The sequence below is a fragment of the Aphelocoma coerulescens genome, chromosome 2, assembly GCF_041296385.1.
Source record: "Aphelocoma coerulescens isolate FSJ_1873_10779 chromosome 2, UR_Acoe_1.0, whole genome shotgun sequence".
Classification (NCBI taxonomy): Eukaryota; Metazoa; Chordata; class Aves; order Passeriformes; family Corvidae; genus Aphelocoma; species Aphelocoma coerulescens.
In genome coordinates, this window is record NC_091015.1 from 127,583,430 (window position 1) to 127,589,429 (window position 6,000).

Genomic DNA, 6,000 nt, shown 5'->3' on the forward strand with positions numbered 1-6,000 from the left:
GTTCAAGTATCCCTTAATTTGCACACAGACCTTGAAATCCCCACCAGGAGTCTCTCTAAATGGCAAATTGGGACAGAAGAGGCAAGACCCTGAGTTATTCCTACTCCTTTGGAAGAGGCTGGGAACAGCCAGACTGGCTGCATCTGTGTGCAGCAGGAAAACCAGTCTCTGGAGAGAAAGACAGGCTGTGGGTCTCCTTCAAGAATTTCCAGTCTTGAAAGTTTACTTCATGCTCCTCTTGTTGAGTGTCTGTGATCAGGCTGAGTTTTCTACTCTAAAACAATTTTTTTTCTAAACCTATAATCAAGAGAATAAATTATGTCAGCTCTGAGTGAGAAGTCACGTGGGAGGTTTAAAAGGTACAGAATCCTCTCTCTTAGAGGAACAGTCTTGTTCAAATGGCTTTGACTGTGGTCACTGTTTTCTCCAGAACTTCAGTAACTGCTCACCACCGTGTGTGTAGAGCTGTCAAAAAGTTTCACGTTAAATGATGATGGATAAAAATGCAAAATAACAAATATGTGACAAAAATGTTCCTGAGCCAGGGGCACAAACCTGAGCAGTTATCTTTTTTTGAAGATGAAGTGAGATCCTAACATAAAATATACTTCAATTCTGTTTTTATCCTCTGCAATCCATGATCTCCTGCCTATATACTGAAGGGAACTACTGTTGCTATATCTTCTCATAAATAACTTTACTGGTGATTTTCAACTCCTTGTTAGCATCTTTCCCAAACTTTTCCATATCCTGGAATTAAAATATACAGGAGAGATTTAAGATAGCAATATTTTAGCACTCCATGATAATTTAGGTCTTAAGAGCAATCATTTTGTCACTCTGTAACTGCTACACAGGGAGCAGAAACTTCTAAAAGGGGAAGAAAATCCCTGTTCCCTCTGACTGACACCAGACAGAAGACCCTGCTTTCAAAGGAAAGCAAGGAAATATTTAGAGAAGAAAGACAGCACAAAAAAAAAAAAACATAATCTCACCATTCAGCTGCAATTTTCCTCCAGTAATGTTCTCACAAACATGTGGCTTACATGGCCCCTGGTTTTTGTACTATAATACTTTAGACCAGTAGTGTTCACCTCACTGGGCTCTGGGAAATACTACAGAAATTACTTGGACTTTTTAAATTAAGAATACAAAACTATATATCAAATTCTATAATTATTGAAAATTGTTTAAGTTGTAAATTCCAGCCCTCAAAAGTGAAAAAAATATCACGTTCAGCTGCCTGATACCTAGGAACTACAACATGTGCGTTTACACATATTTTTATTTTCCCCAGGCTCTCTGCCTCAATCAAAAATCAGCTACACAGTATTGCTAAGTATGAGTGGAAGGGCAACCATAAATTGTGAATTTGGTATCTGTAAAGTGTTTTATTTTGCAACCCTAGTGAAATTGTTTGAATGAATAAGAAACTCAGGGGGAGGGAAATATGAGATATTTAACAATAGCAGGTAGGAAGGGCTTCAGCACTGTCTTTTTTCTGGCCAAAAGCTAAAGAGTTGCCCCCATCAGCACAGCACTTCAATACCTTAACAGTGTGGTGGGACATTAATTCAGCCCTGACTCAGAGGCAGGAATGAAGCACATTGAATCACTGGCACGACTCGGTGCAGCACCGTGCTGGCTGCTCACCATGCTGCAGCACAGAGCCAGCTCCAGCACCCCAGCACACACAGGCTTGGAGTGACAGCTCTTTAGCTCCTGACATTGTTTCCCAGAAAACCATGACACTTTATGGGTTTCAGTCAAATGTGCAGGATAGGACAAGCCTTGAAGTTCAGCCATAAACTGTAACACTGGATACTTTGGAACAGGATCATTTGCAGAGATCACCTTCTATTCTAGAGGCTGGAGAAGAGCCCACATGAGTTAAGTGGAGCACACTATCAAGATGCTTTTTCAGCTAATATTTGTTTTTACTACGTGATTGACCAAAGGCTACGATGATAGTGAGCCTGTGTAAAGGTAGGAGATGCTGGAAACACTTTCTGTTGGCTCCAGTTGCCAGGGAAACAAAGTTCTCTTGTCTCTGTGCATCCAGAAATGTTAGCTCCCTGTGTGAACACAGCTCTCAGGAAACGGTGTGGTTTATGCTCTTCAAAGACCTGAAAGGGAGAGAAAGGGGGAAAAGATGAGAAGGTATATACAATGCTACTTAAACAGCTTTTATACACATATTTTGTTCACAGCAGACTAAACATTCAGCATAAAACTTGTGCTTTACTTTTACTTGTAGATAAGAGAAGTTCATGTTACTTTTTTTAAAAATTACTGGTACAGACCTCCACTGCCACCTTCAGAAACCAACCCAATAAAGTGCTGAGCACTGGGATAGCTTCTGTCCCAAGACATGTCTTCCTTCCACAGAAAAGTCCCTGGGTGGTTATGAAGAGACCAGCCACTCTCAAACTGCCGGCTGCAGGGAGGGACTGGGGCAGGTCTTGAAAGGTTTCTGACCCTAGGACTTTAAAAAAGAAGGGCGTTGCACAGAGAAGAGCTAACTGGCAATGAGGAGGTCAGTGGCTGGGATTAAGGAGTTCAGAAGATCTCAGCAGGAGGTCATCTGCCTTGCTCTGCTGTCACCTGCCTCCCTGCAGCAGCACTTGTGTCACAGCTGGCCATGGCATACATGCCAGGACTCTGGAGCAGAGACAGAGTTGTCAAAACAGGTCACCACTTTGCCATCTTCCCTGCATTTCATTTCATCAAGATTCTCTGGAAGTTTTATAACTTCTCACTTTTCTGGAGCAGGCTAGAGCTCTGACTCCAGAGAAAACAAAAGGATGCTGAAAGCAGATGAATGTGAGCTTCAGAACAACTTCCAAGACTTCTCTTTAAAAGAGAAAATTGTGGTGTTCTTCAGATATCTGTATAAAGATACAGATATCTGATCTACAAACCAGCTCATCTGATACAGGTATTTTTAACAAAAAACACCAATTAAACAAACAAAAAAGTCACACATACCAACCAAACAAAAAACAATGACAGAACAAAACAATTACATCTCTCTATTATTTACAACTACCTCTCCTGTGGGCATTATCTTTCATGGCAATCATCTTTCATGGCAAGTTGGCTTCCCAGCATGTGGAGGCACAGTTCTGCCAGTGGGTGATTACTCTGTTCCAGGAAGGGAATGGGGATCAGCTAACACATCTTGAACTTCCACACATCTTTGGTTCTGACAGGAGATGATCATCATACCATTAATAAGCTTTATGGGAATAAATAAAAGCCACTTTAAGATTAACCTGGTCATTTCTTTCTAAGATGATCCCAGTGGATTGTGTGGGACAAGTACTGACTTTTCCTCAAAGAGCTCAAGATCCTGCAGAGTCTTCTCTTTACCTTTTTAACAAGAAAAAAAAGGACAATTCATTTCCAGGAACGTTAAGAACTGTGTTCATTATATGCCAATGATACCTAAATCTTAATCTTCTTTGCTTCTGACTTAGAATTGTTTGTTGATTTATTCTAGTGCCTGGCAGAATTAAGACCGAAAAATGATGTAGCTGAAGCTAGAGAAAAGTAAATTTTTCACACAGGCCCTAAACCTTGCCCCTCCCACCTCCTCTGCCTCCTGCCTGGCGCCTTCGTTCATACATAATTTATGGCTTAAAGACAAGTGTTGTGGTGAAAGAGGGGTGAATTTAGCTCTCTGAATAAGGGTTGTGCCTGCACCAGCTGACTAAACCAGTCTCTGCTGACTCTGAGACACAGTGGCTGCTGACTCCAGGATGGAGTGGGGAAGGCTAAACCCCACTTAGTCGTTCCCCCTTTCCTTTTCCCAGCTAATCAAGTCCTATTAGTCACTCAGTGAATGCTACAGAGAACCTAGAGCTGCAGAACAGTGCAGTAAAAGTGATGCTAACTAGTGGAGAGTGACAAGTAAAACAAGGCATGGATGCCACACTTTTCCCCAGTGCAGGAGGAGGGAAGTGACCTTACTTAAACATCTACCACTAATGCTCACAAAACAAACCCTCAATTACTTGAGGTTATTTGGGCTTATTTAAGTCACACCAAAAAAAGGGCTAAGAACTGGCAAGCTCAAAGTCTGACTCAAGGGTCAGGGTGAAGCCCAAAAATTGTCAAACTGTCCAGAAAGCCCATTTAGCCAGAGCACACATGGAAAGAACTGTATGTGAGGGGGGATAGTGACCCCACCACTTCTCTCTGCATTCTGTTGCAGTGTTTGAAAACCCTTTAGAAACTTTTCGTAATATCCAACTAAACCTCCCCTTGTGCAGCTTGAGGCCGTTTCCTCGGATCCTGTCATTTGTTACTTGGGAGAAGATACTGACTCCCACCTGGATACAGCCCCATCTTGGGTAGTAGTAGGGAGGGATAAGGTCTCCTCTGAGCCTTCTTTTCTTCAGGCTTAACAGCCCCATCTCCCTCACCCACTTCACCACCTCAACTGCCCTTCTCTGGACACCCTCCAGCACCACAGTATCTTTCTTGTAGTGAGGGGCCCAAAACTGAACACAGGATTCCAGTGCCGAGTACAGGGGGACGGTCACTGATCCTGCTCGTCACACTATTGCTGATACAGGCCAGGATGCCATTGGCCTTCTTGGCCACCTGGGCACAGGCTGGCTCATGTTCAGCCAGCTGTCAACCAGCACCCTCAGGTCACTTTCTGCTAGGCAGCTTCCCAGGCACTTGTCCCCAAGCCTGTAGCACTGCCTGGGATTGTTGTGACCCAAGTGCAGGACCCAGCACTACAATTTTTTGAACCTCAGACAACCGGCCTCAGCTCACAGATCCAGCCTGTCCAGATCCCTCTGCAGAGCCTTCCTACCCTCCAGCAGATCAACACTCCCGTCCACCTTGTTGCCAGCTGCAAACTGACAGAGACTGGACTCGATCCCCTCTTCCAGATCAATGATAAAGATATTAAACAGGAGTGTTCCCAAAACTGAGCCCTGGGGAGCATGACTTGAGACCAGCCACCACTGGATGTAACTCCATTCACCACCACTCTCTGGGCCTGGCCATCCAGCCAGATTTTACTCAGCAGAGTAAATTCTCCAATCTGTGAGCAGCCATGCTCACAACTACTTAGCAGTGTCAAGCAACAGCAAGGCACACCTTTTAAGCCTTTTGCAGTCATTTGCTTCAGCATGTTTGATAAAGTAAAAAACAACATTTAAGCTCATGTATAAATGTCACAAACAGGACAAATGGCCATTTTACACTGTCTTGTTTGATGCTGTTTACTAAACTGTAGATTACAAAGTGTGAAAATGAATCTGAAAACTCCTGCCAATGTTTGGCAGCATATGGAAGTGCTCCTTTTGAGACATTTTTTAAAATAAGCGATGCAAGAAGAAAATTAGCCTGGGAACCATTTGTCAATTGCTTAAAGCTGAGTTGGGCATAAAGCTGGAAAACTCAGGCTCCACTTAGGAAGGTACTTAGTGGGACACATAAAATACTAAGTCAAATTTTATTGTCATTACTTAATGTGTGTAGCACCACTAAATTCAGTGATGCTGCTCATGGAATAAAAATACCAGGCTACAAATTTCATTTCTAAAAAACAAGGAGGAGGGGAAGGAAAAGAAAATCAATAGAAGTATAAGAGAAAAATGCAAGAGCAACCCAAGCTGAACAAAACCTACAGAAGGAGAAAGTGTTGACTAGGCATCATTGCAACCCAGTGGCATCAAAAAGAACTATTAAGTGAGAAATAACAACTTGGCAGGACAACAAAGCAAATCATCAAAGACTTAGTCATTACACTGAAGTATGCCACATAGCTGGCTTGTCTTGTCCTTTTTTCTGATTTCACCTCTTTTACTGATAGTATAACTGCCTATTATTACAAATTGCCAGCATATTCATAAAGTAAATGGCACTAAGGCAGTCCCTTTTTCTTTTAATAAACTAGAATCTCATACCAGCTAATTTTCCAAAGTACTTTTCAATTGTGGTGAAAGAAGATTACTAATTGCTTTAGGTTGGTAATTG